This window comes from Hippopotamus amphibius, chromosome X (genome assembly GCF_030028045.1).
Source record: "Hippopotamus amphibius kiboko isolate mHipAmp2 chromosome X, mHipAmp2.hap2, whole genome shotgun sequence".
NCBI lineage: Eukaryota > Metazoa > Chordata > Mammalia > Artiodactyla > Hippopotamidae > Hippopotamus > Hippopotamus amphibius.
This window is the reverse complement of record NC_080203.1, coordinates 77,267,935-77,281,660: the sequence shown is the minus strand read 5'-3', so window position 1 is coordinate 77,281,660 and position 13,726 is coordinate 77,267,935. Positions and strand designations below refer to the sequence as shown.

The 13,726-nt window shown below is 44.9% G+C and overlaps 1 protein-coding gene and 1 pseudogene across 2 annotated transcripts in view; one reads left to right on the top strand and one right to left on the bottom strand.

Annotated features, from left to right (window-relative positions):
- TEX11 (testis expressed 11) overlaps nucleotides 1-13,726 on the bottom strand; it is a 338,452-nt gene that overhangs the window by 92,302 nt on the left and 232,424 nt on the right. The gene's annotated exons all lie outside the window — the stretch shown is intronic.
- On the top strand, nucleotides 8,009-11,166 carry LOC130842585 (mitogen-activated protein kinase kinase kinase 3-like; annotated as a pseudogene). The gene has a single exon (XR_009050476.1). The product of XR_009050476.1 is annotated as a mitogen-activated protein kinase kinase kinase 3-like (transcript).

Below are 13,726 nucleotides of genomic sequence, written 5' to 3'. Positions count from 1 at the left end.
TGCACAGGGAGCCCTGCTTGGCCAGATCAGCTGGGCCATCGGGCCTGGGGGGCTTCCCGGTAGTGGTGGCGGGGGTGGGGGGGGTGGCGACGGTAGCAGCTAGGCATTCGAGGCCTTTGAGTGTCCGCTCAAGAGGCAGCGAGGCCTCCTCGCAGGTGCCTTCTGGCTGCACTCTCTCCTTGACATTGATCTTAACAATGGCTTTTTGATATAACATCAAAAGCAGAAGTAATAGAAGCAAAAGTAAACAAGTAGTATTATATCAAACTAAAAAGCTTCTGCACAGCAAAATAAAGAATTAACAAAATGAAGAAGCAACCTATGGAATGGGAGAAGATATTTTCAAACTATAAATCTGATAAAGGGTTACTATCCAGAATACATAAAGAACTCATACAACTCAATAGCAAAAAACCAAATAATCTGATTAATGAATGGGCAGAGGACCTAACAGACATTTTTCCAAAGAAGACATCCAAATGACCAACAAATACATGAAAAGATGCTCAACATCACTAATCATCAGGAAAATGCAAATCAAAACAACAATGAGGTATCATCTCACATCTGTCAGAAGGGCTACTATCAAAAAGACAACAGAGTGGTTACATGGGTTGTCTACTATAATTACTAGTAGCGACTCCCTCTTGCAAGAGCACTGGAATTACAACTAAATGCTGAACAATCATCGACAGAAAGACACTGGAGCTCACCAAAAAAGACACCCCACATCCAGAGACAAAGGAGAAGGCGCAATGAGATGGTAGGAGGGGTGCAATCGCATTAAAATCAAATCCCATAAATGCTGGGAGGGTGACTCACAAACTGGAGAACAGTTATACTGCAGAAGTCCACCCACTAAAGTGAGGGTTTTGAGCCCCACATCAGGCTTTGCAACCTGGGAGTCCAGCAACGGGAGGAGGAATCCCCAGAGAATAAGACCCTGAAAGCCAGCGGGATTTGATTGCAGGACCTCCACAGGACTGGTGGAAACAGAGACTTCACTCTTGGAGCGCACACAAAAAAATGTGCTCACCAGGACCCAGGGGGAAGGAGCAGTGACCCCATAGGAGACTGAACCAGACCTACCTGCTGGTGTTGGAGGGTTGCCTGCAGAGGTGGGGGGCAGCTGTGGCTCACTGAGGAGGCAGGGGCACTGGCAACAGGGGTTTTGGGAAGTGCTTATTGGTGTGAGCCCTCCCAGAGCCTGCCATTAGCCCCACCAAAGAGCCTGTGGGCTCCAGCGTGAGGTGGCCTCAGGCCAAACAACCAACAAGGTGTGAACACAGCCCCACCCATTAGCAGACAAGCAGATCAAAGTTTTACTGAGCTTTATCCACCAAATCGGATTAAAGTATTACTGAGCTCTGCCCACCCAGCTCTACCCACCATCAGTCCCTCCCATCAGGAAGCACACAGGAGGCTCCTAGATAGCTTCCTCCACAAGAGGGCAGACAGCAGGATCAAGCAGTAGCAGCAGTATTTCATCCTGTGGAACTGAAAACCACAGCCACAGAAAGATAGAGAAAATGAAAAAGCAGAGGACTTTGTACCAGATGAAGGGACAGGATAAAGCCCCAGAAAAACAACTAAATGAAGAGGAGATAGGAACCCGTACAGAAAAAGAATTCAGAATAATGATGGTGAAGATGATCCAGGACTTTGAAAAAAGACTGGATGCAAAGATCGAAAAGTTTACCAAAGACCTAGAAGAATTAAAGAGCAAACAAACAGAGATATGCAACACAATAACTGAAATGAACAATACACTAGAAGGAACCAACAGCAGATTAACTGAGGCAGAAGGGCGAATAAGTGACCTGGAAGACAGAATGGTGATAATCACTGATGTGGAAAAGAATCAAGAAAAAAGAATGAAAAGAACTGAAGACAGCCTAAGAGACCTCTGGGACAACGTTAAAAGCACCAACATTCACATTATAGGGGTCCCAGAAGGAGGAGAGAGAAAGGACCCAAGAAAATATTGGAAGAGATCATAGTTGAAAACTTCCCTAACATGGGAAAGGAAATAGCCACCCAAGTCCAGGAAGCGCAGAGAGTCCCAGGCAGGATAAACCCAAGGAGAAACACGCCAAGACATATAGTAGTCAAAGTGACAAAAATTAAAGACAGAGAAAAGTTATTAAAAGCAACAAGGGAAAAACAACAAATAACATACAAGGGAACTCCCATCAGGGTAACAGCTGATTTCTCAGCAGAAACTCTGCAAGCCAGAAGGGAGTGGCATGATATATTTAAAGGGATGAAAGGGAAGAAGCTACAACCAAGAATACTCTACCCAGCAAGGATCTCATTCAGATTTGACAGAGAAATCAAAAGCTTTCCAGACAAGCAACAGCTAAGAGAATTCAGCACCACCAAACCAGCCCTACAACAAATGCTCAAGGAACTTCTCTAAGCGGGAAACATAAGAGAAGAAAAGGACCTACAGAAACAACAACAAAACAATTAAGAAAATGGTAATAGGAACATATATATCGATAATGACCTTGAATGTAAATGGACTAAATGCTCCAACCAAAAGACACAGACTGGCTGAATGGATACAAAAACAAGACCCATATATATGCTGTCTTGAAGAGACCCACTTCAGACCCAGGAACACATACAGACTGAAAGTGAGGGGATGGAAAAAGATATTCCATGCAAATGAAAATCAAAAGGAAGCTGGAGTAGCGATACTCATATCAGATAAAATAGAGTTTAAAATAAAAAATGTTACAAGAGACAAGAAAGAATATTACATAAAGATCAAGGAATCAATCCAAGAAGAGGAGATAACAATTATAAATATATATGCACCCAATATAGGAACACCTCAATACATAAGGCACATGCTAACAACTATGAAAGAGGAAATGCAAGGCAGAAATAGAGACACAGGTGTAGAGAACAAACATATGGATGCCAAGTGGGGAACGCGGGGAGGGTTGGGGGGAATGAACTGGGAGATTGGGATACCAAATTGTACACTCTAAATATATGCTGTTTATTGTCTGTTAATTGTATCTCAATAAAAATTCTTTAAAAAATTAATTTAAAAAAAAGACAACAGATAGCAAGTATTAGGGAAGATGCAGAGAAAAAAGAACTCTAGTGCACTGCTGGTGGGAATGTAAATTGGTACAGCTACTATGAAAAACAGTATGGAGCTTCCTCAAAAAATTAAAAATAGAACCACCATATGATTCAGCAATTCCACTTCTGGGCATATATACAAAGGAAATGAAATCACTATCTTGAAGAGATACCTGCACCCCCATGTTCACAGCAGCATTATTCAGGATAGTCAAGACATGGGAACAAATAAGACATGAAAAAAATAGATGAATGGATAAAGAAAGTGTGGTATATATACAATGAAACATTCTGCCTTAAAAAAGAAGGAAATTCTGCCATTTGTGGCAACATGGGTGGGCCTTTAGGGCATTATGCTCAGTGAAATAACTCAGACAGGGAAAGACAAATACTATATGATCTCACTTATGTGTGGAATCTACAAAAAGCCAAACTCATAGAAATAGAGAGTACAATGATGGTTGCCACAGGCTGGTGGATGAAGGAAATGAACCGTTGGTCAAATGTGTAAACTTCCAGTTATAAAATGATTAGGTCCTGGAGATCTAATAAACAGCATGGTGACTGAAGTTAACAATACTGTTTTATATATCCAAATGCTAAGAGAGTAGGTCTTAAATGTTTCCCACCACAATAAAAAGGTAATTATGGGGACTTCCTAGGTGGCGCAGTGGTTAAGAATCCGCCTGCCAATGCAGGGGACACGGGTTTTATCCATGCTCCAGGAAGATCCCACATGCTGTGGAGCAACTAAGCTCATATGCCACAACTATTGAGCCTGCGCTATAGAGCCTGTGAGCCACAACTATTGAGTCCATGTGCCGCAACTACTGAAGCCCAAGCACCTAGAGCCCATTCTCTGCAACAAGAGAAGCCGCCACAATGAGGAGCCTGTACACCACAATGAAGAGTCGCCCCTCCTTGCCACAACTAGGGAAAGCCCATGTGTAGCAACAAAGATGCAGCCAATAAATTTAAAAAATTTTAAAAAAAGGTAATTATGTGAGGTGATGGATGTATTATCTAACCTTATTGTGGTAATCATTCCACAATAGGTGTGTGTATCAAATTGAGTTGTACACCTTAAACTTATACAATATATGTCAATCATATTTCAATAAAGCTGAATAAAAAGAGATGTCCTTCAATAAGTGAATCGGCAAATAAACTGCAGTGCTTCCATACAATATTATTTGGCGATACAAGAAATGAGCTACCAAGCCATGAAAAGACATGGAGGAATCTTAAATGCTTATTGTGAGGGGAAAGAAACCAATCTGTAAAGGCTACATCCTCTATGATTCCAACTATATGATGTTCTGGAAAAAGCAAAACTATGACAAAAGTAAAATGACTTGTAGTTGCTAGGAGTTCAGTGGGAGGGAACAAAGGATGAATATGGAAGCACAGGGGATTGAAACTATTCTCTAAGATATGGTAATGGTACACGGACATCATTATACATTTGTCAAGACCCATAGGGTGTACAATACAAAGAGCAAACCTTAATGTAATCTATGGACTTTAGCTCAAAATAAAATATCAATATTGGCTCAATGTTTTAACAAATATACCACATTAATGCAGGATGTTAATGACAGGAGAAACTGTGCAGGAGTGGTGGTGAGGGGCTATATGGGAATTCTACTTTCCACTCAATTTTCCTATAAATCTAAAAGCTAAGTCTATTAATTTTTTAAAATGTTTCTAAAGAGAATAAGAAAGGAGAGAAAAAGAAACAGGATGGAGGTGACAAATATAAAGGTGTAGAATTAACCTCAAATACATCAAATCACATTAAATATATAAGAAGTAAGCGATCCAGTTAAGAAACAAAAATGGTCAAGACTGGATTAAAAATATTGAACTATATGCTGTTCACAACTGGCATACCTAAAACATCAGTATACAGAAAGGTTAAAAGTAAAAGGATTAAGGAAGATATACTTGGAAAATACTAATTAAAGAAAGCTAGTGTGGATGTATTAATACCAGACAGAAATGACATTAAGGCAAAAAGCAATACTAGAAATAAAGAGGATTACTTCAAACCAATAAAAACTGTAATTAATGAGAATATATTACAGTGCTAAATCTGTATGCAGGAAAAGTACAGCCTTAGACATATAACACAAAAAAGACAAAATTAGATGGAGAAATGCAGAAATTCATGATTTCAAGAGGACAGTTTAACACCTCCCCTCAGTAATTCATAGAGTAATCATTGGAGATACAAACAAAAAATGAACAATAAACTTTATCTACCAATCTAACTACCTATTTCCCCTATAACTGCAGAGAACACATTTCTATCAAAAATATACAGAGTATTTTAAAAAATGGAACATATTCTTAGCCATAAGGCAAATCTCAACCTATTTCAAAGGTCAAAAATCAATTACAATGCAATTAAAGTACAAAGGAATTACTAAAATAGATGACAAGAAAATCCCCATGTTTTTCAAAGTTTAAATATACATTTTTACATAATTCATAAAGAGAACTGAAAAATATTTTCAATAGTAAAACAAAAATACTTCATATCAAAACTTGTAGACTAGGTATGAGTGATATTCAGGGATGCTGTTAATGTTCTAATTATTCTCTGGGTAGTAGCTACATGAATTTGTTCACCTTGTGATAATTCATTAGGCCATACACTTACAATTTGAATATTTTTCTCTTTGTAGGTTATACATCAATAAGAATTTACTTAAAATATCATGGGCTACAGCTAAAGCAGCACTTAGAGGAAAATGTATTAAATACATTAGATAATAAATATATTTTACGCAGAACACTGTAAATTAATAATCTAATGATTCATCTTGAGAAGTCAGAAAAAGACTTGCAAGATCAATCCAAAGAAAGTATAAAGAAGAAAACAATAAAGGTATTAGTAGAAATTGCTGAAATATAAAGCAAACTACAATAGAGAGGATGTACAAAGCCAAAACTTTGTCCTTTCAAAATCCTAATAAAATGAACAAATCTCTGGTAAGACAAACAACAAACAAAAAGAGAGAAGGAAGGTAAAAGTTACCAAGAGGGTATCTGAACAACTTTATGCTAATAAAGCTGAAAATTTAGACAACATAAATGCATTTCTAGAAAAATATACTACACTAAAACAATGATTAAACAAGAACCAGAGATACCTGAATAGTCCTATAACTTTAATGTAATTAATTAATAGTCCAAAATCTTCCTGTAAAAGTCAAATCCCAGATAGCATCACATTTTGGAGAGAAATAATTCAAGTCCTATAAACTTTTCTAGAGAATAGAAAAAAAAGGAACACTCTGCAACTTTTTTTTTTTTTAATTTGGCCACACCACGTGGCTTACAGGGATCTTAGTTCTGTGATCAGGGATTAAATCCAAGCCCTCAGCAGTGAAAGCATGGAGTCCTAACCACTGGACTGCCAGGGAATTCCCTGCAACTTATTTTTTGAGGCTAGCATAATCTTCATATCAAAATGTAACAAAGACAAAATGAGAAAGGAAAATTAGAGATCAACACTAGAAAACTCATTAATCAGCACATTAATGGCATAAAGAAGAAAAAACAAATATGACCGTCTTAACAAATCAGAAAATCTCTCTGAAAATGAGAGACAAGGAAGGATCCTCCACTAAAGATTTCAGAGAGCACATGGCTTTGGACTTTTAACTCCCAGAAGAATAAATTTCTGTTGTTTTAAGCCAACGAGTTTGTGACCCTTTGTTACAGCAGCCCTAGGAAACTAATACAATACCTATATTTATATTTAAATAACAAAAAAAAAAACCCTAAAGCAAATATCATACTTAATGGCAATTTATGGCAACTTTCCTTTTTAGATCAGGAACACCAGTTTTAATCCACATGATACTGGAAGCGTTAGCCAAGACAATAAGGCAAGAAATATACAAGGCATAAGGATTGAAAAGGAAGAAACAAAACTGTCATTATTCACAGTTGTTATAATTGGGTATGTAGAAAACCCAAAAGGATTTATAAGTGAATTATTGTTAATTATTAAGAGAGTCTAGAAAGGTAACTGTATAAAAATATATAAAAATAAACTGTATGGAAGGGGTCTGGAAATGTGGTGGTGGTAGCAGCACAGTTTTTCAATTCCTCTGAATCCTCACATGAAAAAAGACTGAGCAGGAATTCCCTGGTGATTCCATGGTTAGGACTCTGTGATTCTACTACAGGGGGCATGAGTTGGATCCCTGGTCAGGGAACTAAGATCCCGCATGCTGTGCTATGCTGCACAGCCAAAACAAATAAACAAACAAAAAGAAAAAAGAAAAAAGACTGTGCATGTAGATGGCAAACGAAAACCTGAAAGACAACATTTACAACAAAACTGGATGACAATGTATCCCCAAGAATTCCTAAATACAAATGGGTGGTGACAAAACACCAACAACTACAAGACCTGCATTATATCAGCATCTGTACAAGATGAAGAAGAAAAGGAGGTAACATGCAAGAATCTAATAGACTATAGAACAGGAGAACCCCAAATAGCTCATAGAAATTCACTACAAGCATGATGGGGAAACTTAAGAACAGCAGTTCAAATTGGGAGTGAATTTCCCTTCTCCATTATTGAATAATAGACTAAAGAAGGCGGCGGGACCGAGCGACTGCGGGACTGAGGGACTGGCGGTCGGGCGGGCTGGGCCGAGCCGAGGAGCGCCGGGGATGTAGCGGGCCACCCTGCCCATGCCACAGCGCCCGGCCATGGGCGGAGCCGGATCCGGAGCCTGGGGAGGCGGCGGGGGCCCCGAGCACAGCCCGTGCCCCCCGCACGGAGCCAGGCCCGCTGCCGTCCCCGCCGCCCGGGCCCCCGGCATGCAGCTCCGGCTGCGGAGGTGACACTCGGGCCCGAGACGCCGCCGCCGCCATCGCCACCATGGACGAACAGGAGGCATTGAACTCAATCACGAAGGATCTGGTGGCCCTCCAGATGAGCTGACGTCCCCGGGTGCCTGGATATGACACCATGAAGAGCAAAGACACGGGTCACCCAAATAGGCAGAGTGACGTCAGAATCAAGTTTGAGCACAACGGGGAGAGGTGAATTATAGCGTTCAGCCGGCCTGTAAGATATGAAGATGTGGAGCACAAGGTGACGACAGTGTTTGGGCAATCTCTTGAACTACATTACATGAACAATGAGCTCTCCATCCTGCTGAAGAACCAAGATGATCTTGAAAAGGCAATTGATATTTTCGATAGAAGCTCAAGCATGAAAAGCCTTAGGATATTGCTGCTGTCCCAGGACAGAAACCATACCAGTTCCTCTCCCCACTCCGGGGTGTCCAGGCAGGTGCGAATCAAAGCTTCCCGGTCTGTGGGAGATGTAAATACCATCTACCAGCCCCCCGAGCCCAGCAGCAGGCACCTCTCTGTCAGCTCCCAGAACCCCGGCCGAAGCTCGCCTCCCCCTGGCTACGTCCCTGAGCGGCGGATTGCCCGGCAAGGGTCCTACACCAGCATCAACAGCGAGGGGGAGTTCATCCCAGAGACCAGCGAGCAGTGCATGCTGGATCCCCTGAGCAGTGCTGAAAATTCCTTGTCGGGAAGCTGCCAATCCTTGGACAGGTCAGCAGACCGCCCATCCTTCCGGAAATCGCGAATGTCCCGAGCCCTGAGCTTCCCAGACAACAGACAGGAATTCTCTGATCGGGAAAGTCAGCTCTATGACAAAGGGGTCAAAGGTGGAACCGACCCCCGGCGCTACCACGTGTCCGTGCACCACAAGGACTACAACGACGGCAGAAGAACGTTTCCCCAAATACGGCATCATCAAGGCAACCTGTTCACCCTGGTGCCCTCCAGCCGCTCCCTGAGCACAAATGGCGAGAACATGGGTCTGGCGGTGCAGTACCTGGACCCCTGAGGGCGCCTCCGGAGTGCAGACAGCGAGAACGCCCTCTCTGTGCAGGAGAGGAACGTGCCAACCAAGTCTCCCAGTGCCCCCATCAACTGGCACCGGGGGAAGCTCCTGGGCCAGGTGCCTTTGGCAGGGTCTATTTGTGCTATGACGTGGACACAGGACGAGAACTTGCTTCCAAGCAGGTCCAGTTTGACCCAGACAGTCCTGAGACAAGTAAGGAGGTGAGTGCTCTGGAGTGTGAGATCCAGTTGCTGAAGAACTTGCAGCACGAGCGCATAGTACAGTATTACGGCTGCCTGCGGGACCGTGCTGAGAAGACTCTGACCATCTTCATGGAGTACATGCCGGGGGGCTCCGTGAAAGACCAGTTAAAGGCCTACGGAGCTCTGACAGAGAGTGTGACCCGAAAATACACCCGGCAGATCCTGGAGGGCATGTCCTACCTGCACAGCAACATGATCGTTCACCGGGACATCAAGGGAGCCAACATCCTCCGAGACTCTGCTGGGAATGTGAAGCTGGGGGACTTTGGGGCCAGCAAGCGCCTGCAGACCATCTGCATGTCAGGCACGGGCATGCGCTCAGTCACTGGCACGCCCTACTGGATGAGCCCTGAGGTGATCAGCGGTGAGGGCTACGGAAGGAAGGCAGACGTGTGGAGCCTGGGCTGCACTGTGGTGGAGATGTTGACAGAGAAACCACCTTGGGCAGAGTATGAAGCCATGGCCGCCATTTTCAAGACTGCCACCCAGCCCACCAATCCTCAGCTGCCCTCCCACATCTCTGAGCACGGCCGGGACTTCCTGAGGCGCATTTTTGTGGAGGCCTGCCAGAGACCTTCGGCGGAGGAGCTGCTCACACACCACTTTGCACAGCTCGTGTACTGAGCTCTCAAGGCCACGTGTTGCCGGCTGCCCCTGCTGCACGGGCGAGGGGCTGCTGTGGGGCTCAGCAAAGTTGCTGCTTCTCCCAGGCAAGGCTGTGGACCACAGAGCTGCAGTCTGGCCAGCGTTGTCTGTGGCCTTCCGCTGCTGGGGCTCAGAGCCAGGTAGGGTGGCTGCAGCCTCACGGACTGGGAGCCCCCAGCCTGCCAGACCCGAAGCTCCAAGGTCCTAAGCTCAGCCTGGAGGGGAAGGTGCTAGGAACAATGTGCGAGGCACCGTGGGCCCCACCCTTGGGGCTGTGTCCTGACACTGCAGTCAACACGAGACCCCAGAGAGGCTGGGGGCACAGGATGGACATGAGGGTCTGAATAGTGTTACTTTCATTCAGAGTGTTATTTTGTTTCTCCTCCCCATGTCTGGAGACCACCAGGGCATCTCTGGGTTGGATGAGCCCACCAAAGCCGGAGGTAAAGCCCAGCATCCCACAGCCAATGGAAAGCAGAGGCCTGGGCTGCACTCTCCCTGGAGCCCCAGGCCAGCTTTGCCAGTCCCTGTCCTTTACCAAAGATGAGTGAAGCAAATGTTATGCTGCCTTATTCAGGGAAGGAGGAGCCTGTCCTGCCCGCCCTGTGACCCTGACCCCTCCCACCCTCAAGCAGGGGCCTGAGATGTGGAACTGCCCCCACTGAGGGGGAGACCCAGTTTTGTCAATGCAGTTGTCTCTGTTTTACAAGCTGGAGTCACTCTTATGCTGTACCCAGTTCCAGACTGGAGACTGTGTGCCCCCTGGGCTCTGAGTCCCCCTGCTGTGGGCTTGGGCCTTGGGCCAGATTGGAAAGAGCTGAAGGTCGTAGCCTTTGTGCTCCTGGCCTGGCACGGGTTCCCCCCGGAGCAGAAAGGAAGATGGACAACACAGTGAAGGCATCTGAGCTGACATTCAGGATGGCCAGGGGAGTTGTATCAGGCTCTCTGTGGGTCGTGACCTGCTAGACCACAGCTCTCTGTGATGCCACCAACTGTGTCCAAAACTGCCAGCTCTGTTCCTCCTTGGCCAGCCTTGCTCATCCCCGTGAGGCCTCAGCCTCTTTCCCTTCTCGCTCCTCTAGGGGAGGAATGGCAGCAGGGGTCAGGGAGCCAGTATCTCCAAGCAGCTTAGAGTTGGCCTTATTTACCTCAGCCTGGGCGCTGGTCCTTTCTTCCGGCCCCTCCCCTCCAAAATGTGCCTATTGCTAGAGCTCCTCCCTCTCAACACCCAGTTTCCTTGGGAGTTGTCATTAAAGGAAAAAAAAAAAAGCCAGTGCCCAGGGATGGGTGTCTCCAAGGAGCTGGGGATTAGCGCCAGGCAGCTCGTTGCCAGCCTTGCCCACTTCCCCACGGGCACCAGAACAAGCCAAAGCCTTCGTTGTATGTTGACGATGCACTTTTATGAATGTAGTTTCTATCGCTGTTTTTAGCCTTTTCACATCATGTAATGTGAGGCCTTGTACTTGTTAATTTATATCTCAGATCATATTTGATGGTTTTTATATATATCAATTCTAGACTGTTACAGGTGATGGACGCCTCAAGAGAGAGAAGAGAAAATGAAAGCAGCTGGTTTTGCAGGAATGTGTGTTGCACAGTGCCACTTGAGCCTGGGCCCCCGTTTCCATCCTTTTCCCCTGGGGCCTCTGTCGGGCACGCCCAGCCGGGCCCTCTCAAGTGAGCACGTGCTCCCGCCTCCACCTCGGCTCTTGCTCCAGGTGGGGACCAGCCCCTTGCCTCGACCAAAGCTGCCGGGTGGCAGCTCGGCCTCCCCACGACCCCGTCCTGATGGCTGCAGCACTCTTCTTGGGCCCACACCCCAGTCCCCAACCCCCAACAGGAAACAGCGTAGTGCTGGTGCTGATGAGACAAGATGACTCTGTCCCAGGTTCAGGCTCTCACAGAGCCCCACCCGCCCTGGGGTCTTACCTCACAGGGAATGTTTTTCAAAATGAATTTGTAAACAAGCCAACAAATCCTACACTCCAAAAAACAAGACCCTGGTTTTTTTTGTGTGCCAAAAACTGTGGACATGCTGGCTCAGCATCCTCAGGACCAAGCTGTTGCTTAATTTTAACTTATTGTTTTTTTTATTAAATAATCCAGATGAAAAGTTGTGGGGCCTAGGATGGCCTGGCTCAAAGGATCTGGAGGGCAGTCTCCTAGCAGCCCCCAGGCTGGCTCTGGGAAGGGCCATGCCACCATTTGCTCATCATTCTGTGGGGTGTGCCGGCCTCGGCCAGCCCAACACAGAGAGGCCATGGCTGGGGACAGTCCACACTCCACCGCCCTCCTGCCCCATCCCACCCCCCCGCCCCAGCTCTGTGTCTGTGTCTGAATTGTGGATCATGCAGAAGAACCTGCAGCCATAGTTATTTTGACTGTATCTTGACCGAGGGCTTGCAGTGCAAAGCCAGGCCAGTGTCGTGCATTACTTACAATAAAAGGGATCATTTATAAAAAAAAAAAAAATAGACTAAAGAAGTTGAAGCAGTCTAGCCCCCATGAATGCTCAAACTTGATCCACCAGAGCTCTCTTCTAAGACAGGCTCCACAGTGAAGAGAAACTGATGACAGTACAATCAAAATTGAATAGGAGAGAGACAATAGAGAGGAAAGAAAGAAAAGGTATAGACCAGTGCTGCCCAATAGCACTTCTGTCATGATGGGAATATTCTATATCTGTGCTATTTAATACAGTAACCACTAGCCACATGTGGCTATTTAGCGCTTGAAATGTGACATGCAACTGAAGAACTAAATTTTTTGAATTTTAATTAATTTAAATTTAGATGTGCATAGCTGCATGTGGCCAGTGGCTATCATATTGGATAGTACACGTCTACAACAAAAATGAAGTAGGGAGGGGGAGTAATGACAGGAAATCTCAAAAAGCAAGCTGTCTTATTTTAAAGCACTATAAAAACAAAAACAAAAAGCAAAATCAAAACAATCACCACACACAGAAAAAGAAGCTTTGTTAAGTTAGTAACACTTCCCAAAATACCACCTCACTATAAAAGTTGAGAAAAACAAATTTCACATTAAAATGAGAAGCAGTAAAGTTTCAAGATAAATAACCCAAAAGTTGCTGTTAAAAAATAGAAAATAGGCCACTCTTGCCTTCTGAGATGGCCCACACTCTGTCCGTGGAGTGTGTTTCTCTCTAAATAAATCCACTTCTTACCTATCACTTCATCTCTCTGAATTCTTTCTGCGATGAGACATCAAGAACCTGAGCTTCATGAAGTCCTGAAACCAGGTGTTTGATCTCAGTTGGAAGACCATGAGTTTTGGTGGGATTGGAGTCCCGGCCGTATGGGTTTCAGTCCCAGTCTGGGTTTAGGCTGGGTTCGAGTCCCAGCACGTGGGTTTATGTCCCAGTCTGAGGTGCACAGTTTCAGCTGGAGACCACGAAGGGACAGTGATAAGGTAAGAAAATGTTGAGAGTTGGGTCTTGGTCTTAAAGAGGCCTGTGGGCCTCTTCTCCTTGACTCTGAAGTTTTTCTTCTACATTCTTGTCTGTCCTTCCTTCCTCCCTCCCTCCCTCCCTTCCTTCCCCTCCCTCCCTCTCTCTTTCTTTCTTTCACCCCAGAAGACCTGTGTGACCAACAAGGTGTGCTTTTTATTGCTTGTACTTCCCTCCCTCGGACCCTTAAAAGTACTGACCCTTTATTGCCAACTTATAGCTAGACCAACTCCCATTCACTGCCAACACCACTGAGGACTTCTGTGCCATTTCTTTGCAACAACTTTTTGGGCACTAACACCTGGTTGGGAGACTACCTTGGAAGGGATAGCATCTAAAATTGTTAAGTGCAAA